The sequence below is a fragment of the Salmo salar genome, chromosome 18 (genome assembly GCF_965601325.2).
Source record: "Salmo salar chromosome 18, fSalSal1, whole genome shotgun sequence".
NCBI lineage: Eukaryota > Metazoa > Chordata > Actinopteri > Salmoniformes > Salmonidae > Salmo > Salmo salar.
The window spans coordinates 81,615,489-81,635,708 of record NC_138308.1 but is presented as its reverse complement, the minus strand read 5'-3'; the positions used below and the strand labels follow the sequence as shown (position 1 = coordinate 81,635,708).

The window sequence follows — 20,220 nt, the reverse complement described above, 5'->3', positions numbered from 1 at the left end:
AAAGGAATCTCTCAGGTTTTGACCTGCCATTTGAGTTCTGTTATACTCACAGACACCATTCAAACAGTTTTAGAAAATTTAGGGTGTTTTCTATCCATATGTAATAAGTATATGCATATTCTAGTTACTGGGTAGGAGTGGTAACCAGATTAAATCGGGTATGTTTTTTATCCAGCCGTGTCAATACTGCCCCCTAGCCCTAACAGGTTTTAAGGGGGTGATAATTGTTTTTATTTTTTTTTATCACTTTTTCAAAATTTGACTCTTGGGACTTGACTTGTGTTACATTTGCAATATGAAAAAGGTACGGTGGAGTGCGCTCGCCATCTATTGGATTTTTGCGGTGTGACACTTGGCATTTGCAATATGATTTGGATGAAACGGCGTCCAAATGAGTGGTATTGTACATCGTGTGTATGATTCGTACAGTGCCAATATGTTCCCATTCATTTTTGTCCATTTGGAGGGGGTCTTCCCTTACACACAAAACATCGTCTCCAGGATACCCGCAAAGTAATTGGAAAGTGGATTTGGAAGTGAAAACAGCCAAAAGACTGATATCAAAAGCAAAGAGAGCATGCTGACCCATACCTGGCTATGCTGGATCACAGATATACCCCGTCACAAGGAACATACAGCAGCCCTGCAATGGTGCTCATGGGAAGACACTACTTATAATGAGTGAAAATCTTCTGAGACCGGGGATGGCAAACTGTCAGCTGGAAAAGTTCAAAGAAAGACAACAGAAACAGGCAAAGTACTACGACACCTCTGCTAAGGATCTCACAGAACTGCAATGAGAGGACAGGGTGAGAGTTCAGCCACTCACAGGACAGAAACAGTGGTGGCAGAGGGCCACAGTAGTCAGACCTGTGGAGCAAAGGTCCTACGAGGTGAAGACAGAACAGGGACAAGTCTTCAGGAGGAACAGGCGACACCTGAGGAAGAGCAGAGACATAGAGGAGGATTTCCCCACTGTTGAGGAGCCTGGCACAGAGCCAGTAAACAGAGCACCAGCTGATGCCCAGCAGGGTGCTGAACACAACCTAGAGGTGAACGCTGCACCTCAACAAGAAGATCCAAACATCTCAGGTCAAGCACCTCCTGATGTAATCAACACTCCCCACACAAGGTGTGGTAGGACCTATACACCTGAAAGAATATGTGTGAAGGTAAAAAAAATAAAAAATTAATGGACAGTCAGAGACAGTAAACAAACATTCAGTTCACATTCCAGTTTATTGCAGACATGGACGACAAGCCAAAGTTAGGTGGAGTCTGCCTTTGTTGTAAAAAAATTAAAAAGAGAACATGTAGCAATATTGATGTTACTCATATTGATGTTACACAGGAAACCAGTTGTTACTTACTTGATTAATGTGCTGGTTGACAACATGCCTAGTAAAGTTTGCTTAACTATATATATTTGTCTGTCGTGACTACAACACAAAGCATATTGAAACATGGATCATAGAACCATAACACATTCACATTGCATGCCTGGAGTTAGATCAGAGATGGAAGAGAAAGTGAGACATCTCACTGGCTCCTTGTTTCTGGTTCATAACAGAGAGGTAGAAGAAGAGAGAGGCCCAACTCCCTCTTCCCTCCCCTCCCCCACCCTAGCACTAACACACTTGATTCCACTCATCAACTCACCCTTAATTAGTGGAATCAGGTGTGTTAGTACTTGGGCAAAAGCTAAATGTGTATACAGGATTGGGAAACACTGCTATAGGTAAACCTACCCTACATACACATGCACTCAGATCCTCTACTATAGACCTATAGTCTCACCACAACAGCTCTCAACTTTCAACAACTTTCCCTGTCTCAACACCATTAAATAAATATATATATTTTTTAATGTTTGCACTAGATACGTATCAGTGAAGTTCATCTGTCCCTATTCAAATATACTTATTACTTAGTCTGAATGTCTGTATGGTCTGCCAGCTTAGTGCACAAACATAACAGGCCCAAGTAATTTCACTATCCAAATATTTGTATTCATTTTCATGAATTATTATCATAGTTAAAATGTTCCACCCCCCTCTCTCTTTGTCCTCCAGGCATACCCAACACTGCAGGTCTGGTGTCCCGGCGAGGGGTGCTCTCCGTGGGGGACACTACTCCCCTGGCCCTGCTGAAGGGGGGGCTGAGGCTATCCCCCAGGTGGCAGCTCAGGTGTGGCATTATAGTGCTTATAACATGGTAATAACATGGTTGTAACATGTAATAACATTATGACTGTGCTGATGTAATAACAACACAGATAGATGTCATAGTAATAGGATACCAGGAAGAAGCTCAGGCCTGTTATGTTAAGTGTTCAATTCTTGCCATATCAGGCTACCTCACTCTATAGAAAAGGGATATGGGCTCCTGCCCTGTGGGCCGTTCTGGCTCGGACAAGGTTTACTTCTTCCCCCATTGTCTTCTCTCCTCCTTTCCTGTGGACTCCAGGTGGAGAGGGCATTAAACTGGGGAGAGGAGCATCAGTGATCAGGATGTGTTCTGACATTGGTGGAAGTATTCGTATGCCGTGCTTCCACAGCGGCATTTTTGGCCATAAAACCACACCATCCTGACTGGTTGCATCACCTCTTGGTTCAGCAACTGCTCTGCAACATAGGGTAGTGCGTACGGCCCAGTACATCACTGGGGCCAAGCTTCCTGCCATCCAGGACCTCTACACCAGGCAGTGTCAGAGGAAGGCCCTAATAATCTGTCAAAAAAGAGTCCAGTCACCCAAGTCATAGACTGTTCTCTCTGCTACCGCAAGGCAAGTGGTACCGGAGCGTCACGTCTAGGACCGAAAGGCTCCTTAACAGCTTCTACCCCCAAGCCATTAGAATGCTGAACACTTCATCAAATGCCTACTCTGACTATTGACCCCCTCATTTTATATATAAAAACAATGTGCACCGATTCTCTTAGACAGGCTCAATGTACACTCCCTGGACTCTAACCACATGCTACACCCCACACACACACACACACACACACACACACACACACACACACACACACACACACACACACACACACACACACACACACACACACACACACACACACACACACACACACACACACACACACACACACACACACACACACACACACACACACACATTCCCTCACACGCCTCACATACGCTGCTGCTACTCTGTTTATTATATATGCATAGTCACTTTAACCATATACATATTACCTTAATTACCTCGAGTATCCTGTACCCCTGCACATTGACTCCGTACCCCTTGTATAGAGCCTAATTGTTGTTTTATTGTTTTACTATTTTCTCTTCAATTTATTACGCACATTTTTTCTTACTTACATTTTAAAAACTCTGCATTGTTGCTTAATGGCTAGTAAGTAAGCAGGTCTACACCTGTTGTATTCGGCGCATGTGACAAATAAAATGTGATTTGATTTAAATACCACATTAATCAGATATCATACTGTACCTGACCATTACAACAGATCAACGATTTGACCAAATCAGTAGTCACTGCGTTTTTCCTTTGTTGTGCAGTGTGGTAGAAGTAGGCCTAATAGTAGTACCAGTTACTGTTGGTGGGTTCCACAATCCTGCAGAGTTACATTACATTTGACAAATTGTAAATGGCCGTTATAGACCTAAGTGGAGTGGCCATCTTGGAACACAACGACTGTTCTTTCACAAACTGTTTTTAGACTACTACAGAGCCTGTGTCCAAAATCTGTCTTGCCTACTGCTTACTAAAACTACATACTATGTACTAATTGTACTACATCCTTTTTACAACATACTGTTTAGTAAAAATGTGCTAAGAACGGTGCAAGGACCCCTAATTAAAGCTGCATCAGCATCTTGGGGTCCAAGCTCAAGGCCAGATCCCCACATGGTTCTGTTTAGTCTTTAAAGACTTTAATGTTCTGAGAGATATGAAAAAACTAAGGTTTTATAACAAAGGAGGGGTACCTGCTAGGCTGCACTCCATGTGGTGCAAAACAGAGTTGGGATCAGCAGGGTTTGTGGCGCTTGTGATAATGATGCTTCAAGCCACCCTCTTCAGGAATGTGTGATGGCATGTTGAAGCAGGCAGCAGGGTTTGTGGCGTTTGTGATAATGTTTCAAGCCACCCTCTTCTGGAATGGAGGAAGCAGTGTGATGGCATGTTGAAGCAGGCAGCAGGGTTTGTGGCGTTTGATAATGATGCTTCAAGCCACCCTCTTCTGGAATGGAGGAAGCAGTGTGATGGCAAGTTGAAGCAGGCAGCAGGGTTTGTGGAGCTTTTGACAATGATGCTTCAAGTCACCATCTTTAGGAATAGAGGATGTAGGGTGATGGCATGTAGAAGTAGGCAAGCCAGCAGTGTCTGTGAAGCTTATGATGAGGATGCTTAAAGCCACTTAATTTGTGAATACCCTGAAAGTATGGGCCACCAACAACAATGTTAACAATGGAGCAAATGCATCCCATGACATTTCCACATGCAAATAACAGTTGATTTGAATGATACATCTGTATTTCTTAAAAACGTTAATGTTCTGACAGATATGAGGAAACAAAGGTTTAATAAAAAGAGAGGTACCTGAATAAAATATATACTTAAACAGCTGTATCTCCTGATTGGTAGAATATATCTCTATCTGATTGCTCATTTGTAAAGCAGACAAGTAGACTAAGATATCATAAGCTCCAAGTATTAGTCTAATTTGTTGGGAAAGTGAACAAAACAGTGGGTGTTTCTAAAATAGGTTATTAAATCTTGGTCTACTTGTCTACCATTCAAATCTGAAATCAGAACAGAAATATCTACTGTCATTCAAGAGCTATCGCTGTTTTAGTAACCGCATCAGCTACTTTCATTAAGCTAACTTCCCACCGTTTATATAAATGGCATTGACCATTCAGAAATGTCAAATTATAGCACTTCCAGGGGTGAAAGTAAGGCAGTACGGTCCGGTATCGCATCCCGGCAAAATAAATAGTTGGGGTGCGCCGTACCGATAAAACATGAGCCTATAATGAAAACAAAACGTCAAGACAACTGTAGGTTATTAAACCATTATAATTAACGCCAGTCAGACAATTGAACGAATGGACTTGAAAACTGGTGGTATAGCCTACGCTCCAACATGTGATGTTGTTCGACGACAACATTGACATTTTTTGAAGGCAGATATGAGCGGCTGAGATGTGCGCGGACAGCAGTGGATGCATAAATTCTGGCCTAATGACAATCACCAAATGTCATTAACTTTTTTATGTTTTGTGTAACAGATGTCTGTTCCCATTCACCACTGTTTGGAGGCTGTAAATACATATACTGTATGTTGGTAGTGGATGAACGTGCGCGGGTAGCCTAGTAAAGATGAATGTGTGTGGGTAGCCTAGTAAAGGAGACCTTTGAAGTGATTGTTTGACAAGTGCGAGCAGACAGAGGTCCCATACCGGGAAGTAATTCATTCTACTTTCACCCCTGATCACTTCATAATTAAATGAGACAATTAGTAAACAATGAGACTTTTGACACACATAAATCAAGTCTTATTCGCATGTGCTCCAATGTTAACATTGTTGTTGGTGGCCCAGTCATTGAGGATATTCACAAATCACAAAGTAGCATGACAACATGACAAAAAACAGACACAGTATTTACATACCAGTCAGGGCAAATACTGTATATACTGTAGCAGCATCTAAGGTACAGTTGAAGTCGGAAGTTTACATTTACTAGGATTAAATGTCAGGAATTGTGAAAAACTGAGTTTAAATGCATTTGGCTAAGGTGCATGTAAACTTCCGACTTCAACAGTACCTTAAAGAATGTGAAATGTCAGAATAATAGTAGAGAGAATGATTTGTTTCAGCTTTTATTTCTTTCATCACATTCCCAGTGGGTCAGAAGTTTACATACACTCAATTAGTATTTGGTAGCATTGCCTTTAAATTGTTTAACTTGGGTCAAACATTTCGGGTAGCCTTCCACAAGCATCCCACAATAAATTGGGTGAATTTTGGCACATTCCTCCTGACAGAGCTGGTGTAACTGAGTCAGGTTTGTAGGCCTCCTTGCTCGCACACGCTTTTTCAGTTCTGCCCACAAATGTTCTATAGGATTGAGGTCAGGGCTTTGTGATGGCCACTCCAACACCTTGACTTTGTTGTCCTTAAGCCATTTTGCCACAACTTTGGAAGCATGCTTGGGGTCATTGTTCATTTGGAAGAACCATTTGCGACCAAGCTTTAACTTCCTGACTGATGTCTTGAGATGTTGCTTCAATATTTCCACACAATTGTCCCTCCCTCATGATGCCATCTATTTTGTGAAGTGCACCAGTCCGTCCTGCAGCAAAGCACCCCCACAACATGATGCTGCCACCCCCGTGCTTCACAGTTGGGATGTTGTTCTTCAGTTTGCAAACCTCCCCCTTTTTCCTCCAAACATAACGAGGTCATCATGGCCAAACAGTTTTATTTTTGTTTCATCAGACCAGAGGACATTTCTCCAAAAAGTACAATCTTTGTCCCCATGTGCAGTTGCAAACCATAGTCTGGCTTTTTTATGACGGTTTGGAGCAGTGGCTTCTTCCTTGCTGAGCGGCCTTTCAGGTTATGTCAATAGAAGACTCGTTTTACTGTGGATATAGATACTTGTGTACCTGTTTCCTCCAGCATCTTCACAAGGTCCTTTGCTGTTGTTCTGGGATTGATTTGCACTTTTCGCACCAAAGTACATTCAAGTCTAGGAGAGAGAACGTGTCCCTTCCTGAGCGGTATGACGGCTGCGTGGTCCCATGGTGTTTATACTTGCATACTATTGTTTGTACAGATGAAATGGTACTTTCAGGCATTTGGAAATTGCTCCCAAAGATGAACCAGACTTGTGGAGGTCTACAGTTTTTTTCTGAGGTCTTGGCTGATTTCTTTTGATTTTCCCATGATGACAAGCAAAGATGCACTGAGTTTGAAGGTAGACCTTGAAATACATCCATAGGTACACCTCCAATTGACTCAAATGATGTCAATTAGCCTATCAGAAGCTTCTAAAGCAATGACATTTTCTGGAATGTTCCAAACTGTTTAAAGGCACAGTCAACTTAGTGTATGTAAACTTCTGACCCACTGGAATTGTGATACAGTGAATTATAAGTGAAATAATCTGTCTGTAAACAATTGTTGGAAAAATTACTTGTGTCATGCACAAAGTACATGTGCTAACCGACTTGCCAAAACTATAGTTTTTTGACAAGAAATTTGTGGAGTGAAAAACGAGTTTTAATGACTCCAACCTAAGTGTATGTAAACTTCCGACTTCAACTGTACATCAGGAAGGCTGAGTGACACTGAGGCTTGAGTGACGTTTAAAAAAAAAATATGAAGTGACATGTTGGTACTAGCGAAAATAAAATGGTTATAGGTGTCGGCCTACTGGTTATGTTCAGTATAAGAAAATCATCCCCCAAAAATCCTACCACTCCAGTTCCACAAGGAAGTGTCACTAATTATGTGTTCCTGAGCAACAGTTAGGTGTCTCCTAGATATTATCCCAGTATCTGTCACTCCCAGAGTGTGTGTGTGTGTGTGTGTGTGTGTGTGTGTGTGTGTGTGTGTGTGTGTGTGTGTGTGTGTGTGTGTCTGGGCCTATATAAGATGACAGAGGATGGGACTAGAGTGTGGAGATCAAGAGGAGATCAACTGGAGGTGAAGATTAAGACTGGACTAGTCTGCTGTACTACACTATACATCTCTGGTAAGACTTCTCTGTCTATAAACTGCATGTAGCATTTGTGTTTAGTTTTACTATTTTCTTGATTTTATATATATAATAATCAAGAAAATAGTATAATATCATATTGTTGTAAAGCCCTTTGTGACAATCTGTCTTTGTAAAAAGTGCTATATAAATTAATGGGATTGAATGTTGTGTAATAGAATGATGCAGGTGACCTTTATTCAAATCAGTCTAGAGTCTTTGGCTTCTAGTTTTGAAGTCACATTGATAGATGTGTTTAGGACATAGAAAATATATATTAGAGTGCCTTTCGGTTTCAACTGAGTACTATGTCCTTGAGTAATTGACTATCAAATCAAATCAAATTTATTTTTATATAGCCCTTCGTACATCAGCTGATATTCTCAAAGTGCTGTACAGAAACCCAGCCTAAAACCCCAAACAGCAAGCAAAGCATGTGAAAGAAGCACGGTGGCTAGGAAAAACTCCCTAGGAAAAACTCCCTTTATCACAGTAAAGTTATTAATTTATATAACATGTTATCAAGAGTTTTCTGACCCTTTGACATGGATAATAACAAAGGGATTGGTTTGTGTTTAAAGGATCTGTGTAAATGAATTCAACAAGAGCAATGTTGAAACCAAAAGATACTCTTAAGGTAAGAAACTCATCTTCACAATATAGAATAGGACATTTGTCTGAAAGAAACTCCACAATACTATAAAAATACCTTCTTATTGAAATGGTATGCTACTGCATAGTGGATATCGCTAAAATATATATTGAATAAAGCCCTTTTCTGTTGCTGTCAATATGAAGTTCACCAAATTGTATCACAATGAAAGGAAGCTTACTTCATTATGTTTATGTACAGTACCAGTCAAAAGTTTGGACACACCTACACATTCCAGGGTTTTTCTTTATTTTTCCTATTTTCTACATTGTAGAATAATAGTGAAGACATCAAAACTATGAAATAACACATATGGAATCATGTAGTAACTAAAAAAGTCTTAAACAAATCAAAATATATTTTATATTTAAGATTCTTCAAAGTAGCCACCCTTTACTTTGATGACAGTGTTGTGTCTTTGGCTATGCAGGATTAAGTGATATGACATGCTATTCTATAAAATAATTTCTCTGTAATTAATATTACCTGATTAAGCTAATCAGATAGATAATTATCTAGAAAGTCAGGGCACCATGAAAGAATGTTTATAGTGCTGTTATCTCCTGAATAAACTCTTAAAGACCTAGTAATCTTTTACATCAGTAGCAGTCAATATTTAATTGTCACCTTGTTTAGTCTCATCTGAAAGTGGTAAATTCTTGGTTATCTTCACGAACCCTGGCTAACAAGTTGAACCAGCAATACAAAATTGGGTTTAATTATTTATTTACTAAATGCCTAAGTAATCACACAGAATTACATATACCGAATGGAACATACATTGATTACAAATTATGTCATAAAGAAAACGTCCCTGGTGGACGGAGCCGACATGATGGCTGGTTACACAAATGAAAGGGGGTTGGGTTTGAGTGAAAGAGCGGGAAGACTGAGTAACAAAGGGAGAAGCTATGCTATCGTAAATACAGTATCTTATGCATTGTAAATGACCACCCATTTGAAAAAGGAGAATACAATAAATATTTACTCTCAGCTGCGCTTCGGTAGATTGGTCATCGATGGAAGGCCGGTTTGTCCTTTATGGATCTCTGAAGAATGTTTAGTGGTGAACTGGAGCGTGGTAGACTGGTTACTCTGTCCGTCCTCTCCTAGCCCACGTTTAGCGACTGCTGCTAACTCCAATGGCTAGGAGGTATCACTTCTGGAGTGAATAAGAGTTCAAAGTTCATACCATTTACATTTATATTTACGTCATTTAGCAGACGCTCTTATCCAGAGCGACTTACAAATTGGTGCATTCACCTTATGATATCCAGTGGAACAACCACTTTACAATAGTACATCTATATCTTTTTTACTATATCCTATTCCACGTATTCCTTAAAGAGGTGGGGTTTCAGGTGTCTACGGAAGGTGGTGATTGACTCCGCTGTCCTGGCGTCGTGAGGGAGCTTGTTGCACCATTGGGGTGCCAGAGCAGCGAACAGTTTTGACTGGGCTGAGCGAGAACTATGCTTCCGCAGAGGTAGGGGGGCCAGCAGGCCAGAGGTGGATGAACGCAGTGCCCTTGTTTGGGTGTAGGGCCTGATCAGAGCCTGAAGGTACGGAGGTGCCGTTCCCCTCACAGCTCCGTAGGCAAGCACCATGGTCTTGTAGCAGATGCGAGCTTCAACTGGAAGCCAGTGGAGTGTGCAGAGGAGCGGGGTGACGTGAGAGAACTTGGGAAGGTTGAACACCAGACGGGCTGCGGCATTCTGAATGAGTTGTAGGGGTTTAATGGCACAGGCAGGGAGCCCCGCCAACAGCGAGTTGCAGTAATCCAGACGGGAGATGACAAGTGCCTGGATTAGGACCTGCGCCGCTTCCTGTGTTGCCATACCAAGTTGCCATACTTTTAACTCATGCTATATTCTGGCTGATATAGTCGAAATTCATCCTTTCGGCGTGTATATCGTCATCTTCACGTTAAAATTCGATGCTAATTTCATTAGGTTATTATCTGAGCCATTTCAACGTGGGGACCGTCGTCCTCGGAACAGGAAGTTACATTTTCGTCAAGAGCTTTATATAGGAGGTGAGAGAAGGGCGTGTTTCATAGTTTATAACCAATGTCTCTTCACTTGGGCGGGGCCACTGAGTTGAGCATAGTTCACTCATGAAAACCCAATTCTCTCATTTGGAAGCTAAAATTACATTTCATCTTTTCACAAATAGTTTCATATTTAAACATTTAAATTGCACAACAATTCCATGTGAATCTGATAACTATAATGTGTAGACTTTCCAAGATACTAATGATAGGATGACATAAACTGTAAGAATGTCTCAGATGCCAACTGATCTGACATCATATTCATTAAGTACCAACGCATATTTTCAACTGGTTGGATTACCGAAATATGGTTCCATTTCCCACCTTTTGATGTCCCCAGAATCTCTATGTTAACCAAGGGATTTTCAATAGTCACATCAGTAGAGTAGAGAGGAAAAAGGGGAAAGGTATTTATGGGAGTCATAAACCTACCCCCCCCTCCCCCCCAGGGCAACGTCATGACAACAGCTTCATACACTCTTGGCATTCTCTCAACCAGCTTCATGAGGTAATAACCTGAAATGAATTTCAATTAACAGTGTGTCTTGTTAAAAGTTCATTTGTGGAATTTCTTTCCTTCTTAATGCATTTGAGCCAATCAGTTGTGTTGTGAGAAGGTAGGGGTGGTATACAGAAGATAGCCCTATTTGGTCAAAGACCAAGTCCATATTATGCCAAGAACAGCTCAAATAAGCAAAGAGAAATGACAGTCCATCATTACTTTAAGACATGAAGGTCAGTCAATCCGGAAAATGTCAAGAACTTTGAAAGTTTCTTCAAGTGCAGTCGCAAAAATCATCAAGCGCAATGATGAAACTGGCTCTCATAAGGACTGCCACAGGAAAGGAAGACCCAGAGTTACCTCTGCTGCAGAGGATAAGTTCCTTAGAGTTAACTGCGCCTCAGATTGCAGCCCAAATAAATGCTTCACGGAGTTCAAGGAACAGACACATCTCAACATCAACTGTTCAGAGGAGACTGCGTGATTCAGGCCTTCATGGTAGAATTACTGCAAAGAAGCCACTACTAAAGGACACCAATAAGAAGATGAGACTTGTTTGGGCCAAGAAACACAAGCAATGGACATTAGACCAGTAGAAATCTGTCCTTTGGTTTGATGAGGATGGTTCCAAACTCAGTGTCTTTGTGAGACGCAGAGTCGGGGAACAGATGATCTCCGCATGTGTGGTTCCCACCGTGAAGCATGGAGGAGGAGTTGTGATTGTGTGGGGGTGCTTTCCTGGTGACACTGTCTGTGATGTATTTAGAATTCAAGACACACTTAACAAGCATGGCTACCACAGCATTCTGCAGCGATACGCCATCCCATCTGGTTTGGGCTGAGTGGGACAATCATTTGTTTTCAACAGGACAATGACACAACACACCTCCAGGTGTGTAATGGCTATTTGACCAAGAAGGAGAGTGATGGAGTGCTGCATCAGATAACCGGGCCTCCACAATCACCCGACCTCAACCCACTCGAGATGGTTTGGGATGAGTTGGACCGCAGAGTGAAGGAAAAGCAGCCAATAAGTGTTCAGCATATGTGGGAACTCCTTCAAGACTGTTGGAAAAACATTCCAGGTGAAGTTGGTTGAGAGAATGCCAAGAGTGTGCAAAGCTGTCATCAAGCCAAAGGGTGGCTACCTTGAAGAACCTAAAGTATAATTTGATTTGTTTAACACTTTTTTGGTAACTACATGATTCCATATGTGTTATTTCATAGTTTTGATGTCTTCACTATTATTCTACAATGTAGAAAATAGTACAAAAAAATAGTACAAACCCTTGAATGAGTAGGTGTGTCCAAACTTTTGACTGGCACTGTATACTGTACTCATAAGAAACTCAGAATATGAGGATGACATTAGTCTGCAACATACCACACTGTACAGTAATACATAGCTATGAATATGCATCCAGAATTAAGGAATAAAATCTACTTTTCTGACAAAGTAAGAGTATAAACTGTCAGAATTATGTTTAATTATCTTAAAATAACTTTCAATTGAAATGCCATGTTACTTTATAAATGTTATGGCTCAATTAAAACAAACTGTATCATTATGAAATAATATCCTGTACAGTTTTTTCCGTCTCTCGTTCATTCTGTCAGACTGTGCGTCTGTCTCACTCCATCAATGATGAAGAGATAAAATACGTGACGTTGAGGAAGACTCTGATTAAGAAGTGGCTGAAAGATCAGGGTATCAATTGTGAACTGGTGGGTAGTCCTGTCTTCTCTATCGATCACTCTCTCTGGTACACATGGTCTTTCTCTAACTCCTGTCTCCACAGCCAGCTACATATGGAGCCCCCTCCCCACTCCCATGTCTCCAGCTGCCTGCTATTAGCCCCCCCCCCCCCCCCATCATCCATATATAACGCACTGTATGATGGGACACTGATGTGAAATCCTTTAGATTTGATCTCTCTCGGTCTCACTCTCTCTGTCTGTCTGTCTGTCTTTCGTTCTCTCTATATCTCTCTCTTTCCTCCCCTCTCTCTCCCCATTTCTCAGGAGGATGTTCCTAACATAGCGTTGCTGGGGTCAGGTGGAGGAGAGAGGGCAGCAGTGGGCATGCTGGGATCTCTGCATCAACTGGCACAGGACAACCTGCTGGGCAGCCTCCTCTACATGTGTGGGGTGTCAGGCACCACCTGGTACACACACACACACACACACACACACACACACACACACACACACACACACACACACACACACACACACACACACACACACACACACACACACACACACACACACACACACACACACACACACACACACACACACACACACACAATTATTCTTAGCAGGAAAGTTAATTTTGAATGTGCTGAAACAAATGAGGCATCTCTCTCTCACACCCTCTTACTCACTCACCCACTCACTGACACACACACAGGTGCATGTCATCTCTGTACAGCAATCCAGCCTTGTCGTTGAGTGAGCGTTGTGATGAGGTGATAAAGAAGCTGAAGGATTCTACGGTGGACTGGAGCAAAGCTGTGGAGTGGCTGAAATTGAGGAAAGAACAAAACCAGGACTTCAACCTCACTGACTTCTGGGGCGCCTTCATTGCCTGCTATTTCATGAAAGAGGTCAGTGTATGGTTGTGTGTGTGTTTGTGTGTGTGTCTATCTGTCTGTTTGCCAGTGTGTGTGTGTGTGTGTGTGTGTGTCTGCCTCTGTATCCCCCCATCATCTCTTCACCACCGTTGTTCTCTCTTGCCCCCCTCCCACCATCTTTCCCTGCCTCTCCACCCCCCCATCTCTCCACTCCCCATCTCTTCCCCATTGTTCTCTCTCCTGTATCAGATGCACACTCGCTGTCTCTCTGAAGATACTAACATCACCAAACCCTACCCCATCTACAGCGCCATAGAACTGGACTGCCACAGACAGGATGACACTAAAGGTGACTTATGCAGGGTTCATGCAAACTTGGAAATTCAGAACTTTCCGAATCAGACAAAGCCAATGAGTGTACATTTCTGTAATTTACCAACTTTCTGTAGGGGTGTGGTTTGAGATGACCCCCTACGAGAGCGGCTTCTCCGGATTGGGCGCTTTTGTCCCCACTTCCTGTCTTGGGAGCCAGTTTGAAGGCGGGACTCTGAGAGAGAAGAGGAAGGAAATGGACATGGTTCTGCTGCAAGGTGGAGAACGCATAGACACACATGCAAACGTGCACACACACTCACACACACACACATCAATTTATTGTTGTTTGTTTGTTGTTGCTGGGCAGGTATCTGTGGGAGTTCCTTTGCAGACAGGCAGGTGAACAATGCTTATGTGGTAAAAAAGATCTGGAGCTTATTTGGAGGTAAGCTACAGTACAGCATGCTAGTTAGCCTGCAACCCAGGAACAGACACAGTACAGACACACAAAGAAACAACAACAACGAAGAGAATCACCTTCAATCAAAAAGAAACACAAAAAAATGTAAAACAATACTCCAAAACACTACTAGACCATAAACTACAGGACACTACCAGACCATAAACTACAGGACAATACTTGACCATAAACTACAGGACAATACTAGACCATAAACTACAGGACACTACTAGACCATAAACTACAGGACACTACTAGACCATAAACTACAGGACAATACTAGACCATAAACTACAGGACACTACCAGACCATAAACTACAGGACAATACTAGACCATAAACTACAGGACACTACTAGACCATAAACTACAGGACAATACTAGACCATAAACTACAGGACACTACTAGACCATAAACTACAGGACACTACTAGACCATAAACTACAGGACACTACTAGACCATAAACTACAGGACAATACTAGACCATAAACTACAGGACAATACTAGACCATAAACTACAGGACAATACTAGACCATAAACTACAGGACACTACTAGACCATAAACTACAGGACACTACTAGACCATAAACTACAGGACACTACTAGACCATAAACTACAGGACAATACTAGACCATAAACTACAGGACAATACTAGACCATAAACTACAGGACACTACCAGACCATAAACTACAGGACAATACTAGACCATAAACTACAGGACAATACTAGACCATAAACTACAGGACAATACTAGACCATAAACTACAGGACACTACTAGACCATAAACTACAGGACACTACTAGACCATAAACTACAGGACAATACTAGACCATAAACTACAGGACAATACTAGACCATAAACTACAGGACACTACCAGACCATAAACTACAGGACACTACTAGACCATAAACTACAGGACACTACTAGACCATAAACTACAGGACACTACTAGACCATAAACTACAGGGCACTACTAGACCATAAACTACAGGACACTACTAGACCATAAACTACAGGACAATACTAGACCATAAACTACAGGACATTACTAGACCATAAACTACAGGACACTACTAGACACTACTTTGGGGCAGGTAGCCTAGTGATTAGAGTGTTGGACTTGTAACAAAAAGGTTGCAAGATCAAATCCCCGAGCTGACAAGGTCATTTTTTATTTTATTTTTCCGTTATTTTACCAGGTAAGTTCACTGTGAACACGTTATCATTTACAGCAACGACCTGGGGAATAGTTACAGAGGAGAGGAGGGGGATGAATGAACCCATTGTAAGTTAACCCGCTGTTCCTAGGCTGTCATTGAAAATGAGAATTTGTTCTTAACTGACTTGCCTAGTTAAATAAAGGACAATACTTAAGTGATAATGCCAGTGAAGCCGGTGTTTGAGGATATTTTGGCACGGGAGTTGTTAGGTTCGAGACAAAGCCGAGGTCAGCAAACTGTGCCAATATATCCTCCAAATACCGGCTTCGAGGGCATAATCACTTTTATACAATGGGGTAGCTACATATTCAAATAATGATTGACATATTTTTATTAAAAACATTATTTTGATATATTTATTAATACTATTTCATCCTTCCACAAGATATAGTCGCAACACAAATCTAGGGTTGCTACCCAAGCCGGCCGGCCGGTTAAGTTGTTAGAGACGCGACCCAGCCGTTCAGTCTTTTTGTTCTTTATCTATGGACGCGACCCAGTCGTTTGTTCTAAATGATCTTTTGCCATATTGGCTGTGATCAGCATTAATTTTGCAGATAGATTATAGCTTCCATCAATGTAAATGTCTTCATCACTTCCAAACTCCCATATATTTTTTTGCAAATATATATACACACATACAGTTGAAGTCGGAAGTTTACATACACTTAGGTTGGAGTCATAAACTCCTTTTTCAACCACTCCACAAATTTCTTGTTAACAAACTATAGTTTTGGCAAGTTGGCTAAGACATCTACTTTCTGCATTACACAAGTAATTTTTCCAACAACTGTTTATAGACAGATTATTTGACTTATAATTCACTGTATCACAATTCCAGTGGGTCAGAAGTTTACATACACTAAGTTGACTGTGCCTTTAAACAGCTTGGAAAATTCCAGAAAATTATGTCATGGTTTAGAAACTTCTGATAGGCTAATTGACATAATTTGAGTCAATTGGAAGTGTGGATGTATTTCAAGGCCTACCTTCAAACTCATTGCCTCTTAGCTTGACATAATGGGAAAATCAAAAGAAATCAGCCAAGACCTCAGAATTTTTTTTGTAGACATCCACAAGTCTGGTTCATCCTGGGGAGCAATTTCCGAACACCTGAAGGTACCACGTTAATCTGTACAAACAATAATACGCAGTATAAACACCATGGGACCACGCAGCCGTCATACCGCTCAGGAAGGAGACACGTTCTCTCTCCTAGAGATGAACGTACTTTGGTGCGAAAAGTGCAAATCAATCCCAGAACAACAGCAAAGGACCTTGTGAAGATGCTGAAGGAAACAAGTACAAAAGTATCCATATCCACAGTAAAACGAGTCCTATATCGACATAACCTGAAAGGCTGCTCAGCAAGGAAGAAGCCACTGCTCCAAAACCACCATCAAAAAGCCAGACTATGGTTTGCAACTGCACATGGGGGCAAAGATCATACTTTTTGGAGAAATGTCCTCTGGTCTGATGAAACAAAAATAAAACTGTTTGGCCATAACGACCATCGTTATGTTTGGAGGAAAAAAGGGGGAGGCTTGTTAGCCGAAAAACACCATCCCAACCGTGACGCACAGGGGTGGCAGCATCATGTTGTGGGGGTGCTTTGCTGCAGGAGGGACTGGTGCACTTCACAAAATAGATGGCATGAGGGAGGAAAATTATGTGGATATATTGAGCAACATCTCAAGACATCAGTCAGGAAGTTAAAGCTTGGTCGCAAATGGGTCTTCCAAATGAACAATGACCCCAAACATACTTCCAAAGTTGTGGCATAATGGCTTAAGGACAACAAAGTCAAGGTATTGGAGTGGCCATGACAAAGCCCTGACCTCAATCCCATCGAAAATTTGTGGGCAGAACTGAAAAAGCGTGTGCGAGCAAGGAGGCCTACAAACCTGACTCAGTTACACCAGCTCTGTCAGGAGGAATGGGCTAAAATTCACCCAACTTATTGTGGGAAGCTTGTGGAAGGCTACCCGACATGTTTGACCCAAGTTAAACAATTTAAAGGGAATGCTACCAAATACTAATTGAGTGTATGTACACTTCTGACCCACTGGGAATGTGATGAAATAAATAAAAGCTGAAATAAGTAATTCTCTCTACTATTATTCTGACATTTCACATTCTTAAAATAAAGTGGTGATCCTAACTGACCTAAAACAGGGCATTTTTACTAGGATTAAATGTCAGGAATTGTGAAAAACTGAGTTTAAATGTATTTGGCTAAGATGTATGTAAACTTCCGACTTCAACTGTACCTTTAAAAAAATATAGAAATGTCCTTTATTACTCTTCAACCCTACCACCCCTCCCCCAATTGGAGCAAACTAGTGAACAACCATTCTTAGGCCTGTATTTCCAGTTTATACATACTATATACATTTTATGGACACAGTCTTTTTACAATAGTTATATATACATATATGTTACTCCTGTCCCTCCTCTACTCCCAACCTCTTCCATCTATTTCTGATGTCCATCCGGTTTGATTTCCATTCGCCATATCTTTCAAATTGTGCTTTTTCAAAAAAGTTCTTAACCTGTATACATTTTACGGGCACAGTATGTTTTACATTAGTTATCTTGTTGTTATTAGTCCCAACCTTCAGCTCCATTTAACCCCTTCCACCTATCTCTTAACACCATCCATATTGGATTTCTATTTGCCATATATTTTTCTACTGTGCTATGATCTTTCACAAAAGTTCTGAACCTTTCTATTCTCATTGTTTTTACAGATTGTAAATTGAAAATAAACATTTTTGCTAAAAGTATTATTATATTATTGATCAATTGACTATGACTTTTCAGATCCCCCAGTACTGTCATCTGCAGGGTCAGGGTCAGGTCCAGGTAAATATTGCAATTCTTCAGCTATTCCTGGGCTTATGGCCGTATGGACAGTACCAAAACAAATGATCTAATGATTCCTCCTCTTCACAGCAAAATCTGCAGTGCTGGGAAGGTTGTATCCCCCATATAAATAACATTCTAATGGTTGCAAGAATTTGTATAATAATTGAAATTGAAAAGTTTTGAATCCGGCGTCATTTTGCGTATCAGTTCAAAAACCATGTGCCATGGAATCGGTACGTCAGAAATCTCTTCCCAACTATTTTGCAATCTATATGGCACGGCTGTCAATTTTTTGGTCCTTAAATTAAACTGGTATACTTTTTTATTTATCACAATTTTCTTTAACCAATTATGGGTTCCTGAGTGGCGCAGCGGTCCAAGGCACTGCATCTCAGTGCTAGAGGAGACACTATAGACTCTGGTTCGATTCCATGATGTATCCCAATCAGGCCGTGATTGGGAGTTTCATAGGGCGGCACAGAATTGGCCCAGCATCGTCTGGGTTTGGCTGTCATTGTGAATAAGAATTTGTTCTTAACTAACTTGCCTAGTTAAATACAGTTTAAAAAAAGTTCCTTCTATTTTTGCGGTAACGCTGCAATTAGTTGGTTGTAATTTTGGGTAGAGCAGACATTTCCATATGTTTTGTTAGCTGCATGTATGACATCACTCCACTCGTATTGATGATATCATCTACAAAGATGATACTTTATTTTTTTTAATGTTTTTTTTTAATCAATTAGTATATTTCAGTTTAACCACCTTATCTGGTGTATTATTTGTTTTGTCTTTTCTGGTGGATTTAAACATTACATTTAAATTGCAACCAACCAAGATTATTGTTATAATCTCCACCTGGCACAGCCAGAAGGGGACTGGCCACCCCTCAGAGCCTGGTTCCTCTCTAGGTTTCTTCCTGGGTTTCTTCCTTTCTAGGGAGTTCTTCCTAGTCACCGTGGATCTACATCTGCATTGCTTGCTGTTTGGGGTTTTAGGCTCGGTTTCTGTACAGCACTTTGTGACATTGGCTGATGTAAAAAGGGCTTTATATATACATTTGATTGATTGTATATAGACTGTAAACTCTCCTTCCAGACTCATATCAAACATCTCCAATCCAAAATCAAATCTAGAATCGGCTTTCTATTTCGCAGCAAAGCCTCCTTCACTCACGCCGCCAAACTTGCCCTAGTAAAACTGACTATCCTACTGATCCTCGACTTCGGCGATGTCATCTACAAAATAGCTTCCAATACTCTACTTAGCCAATTGGATGCAGTCTATCACAGTGCCATCCGTCTTGTTACCAAAGCCGCATATACCACCCACCACTGCGACCTGTATGCTCTAGTCGGCTGGCCCTCGCTACATATTCGTCGCCAGACCCACTGGCTCCAGGTCATCTATAAGTCTATGCTAGGTAAAGCTCCGCCTTATCTCAGCTCACTGGTCACGATAACAACACCCACCCGTAGCACGCACTCCAGCAGGTATATCTCACTGGTAATCCCCAAAGCCAACACCTCATTTGGCCGCCTTTCCTTCCAGTTCTCTGCTGCCAGTGACTGGAACCAATTGCAAAAATGGCTGAAGCTGGAGACACATTTCCCTCACTAACTTTAAACATCAGCTATCTGAGCAGCTAACCGATCGCTGCAGCTGTACACAGTCCATCTGTAAATAGCCCACCCAATCTACCTACCTTATCCCCATATTGTTTTATTTACTTTGCTGCTCTTTTGCACACCAGTATCACTACTTACACACCTTCATCTGCTCATCATCATCTGCTCATCTATCACTGCAGTGTTAATCTG

At 41.4% G+C, this 20,220-nt stretch overlaps 1 long non-coding RNA gene across 1 annotated transcript; it reads left to right on the top strand.

The window, feature by feature from the left end:
• The first annotated feature begins 13,787 nt into the window (after positions 1 to 13,787).
• Positions 13,788 to 18,401, top strand: LOC145861656 (uncharacterized). Its single transcript, XR_014381304.1, has 4 exons — positions 13,788 to 13,883; positions 13,984 to 14,124; positions 14,217 to 14,294; positions 18,359 to 18,401. It is a non-coding gene; the product is annotated as an uncharacterized LOC145861656 (long non-coding RNA).
• The last annotated feature ends 1,819 nt before the right edge of the window (positions 18,402 to 20,220 follow it).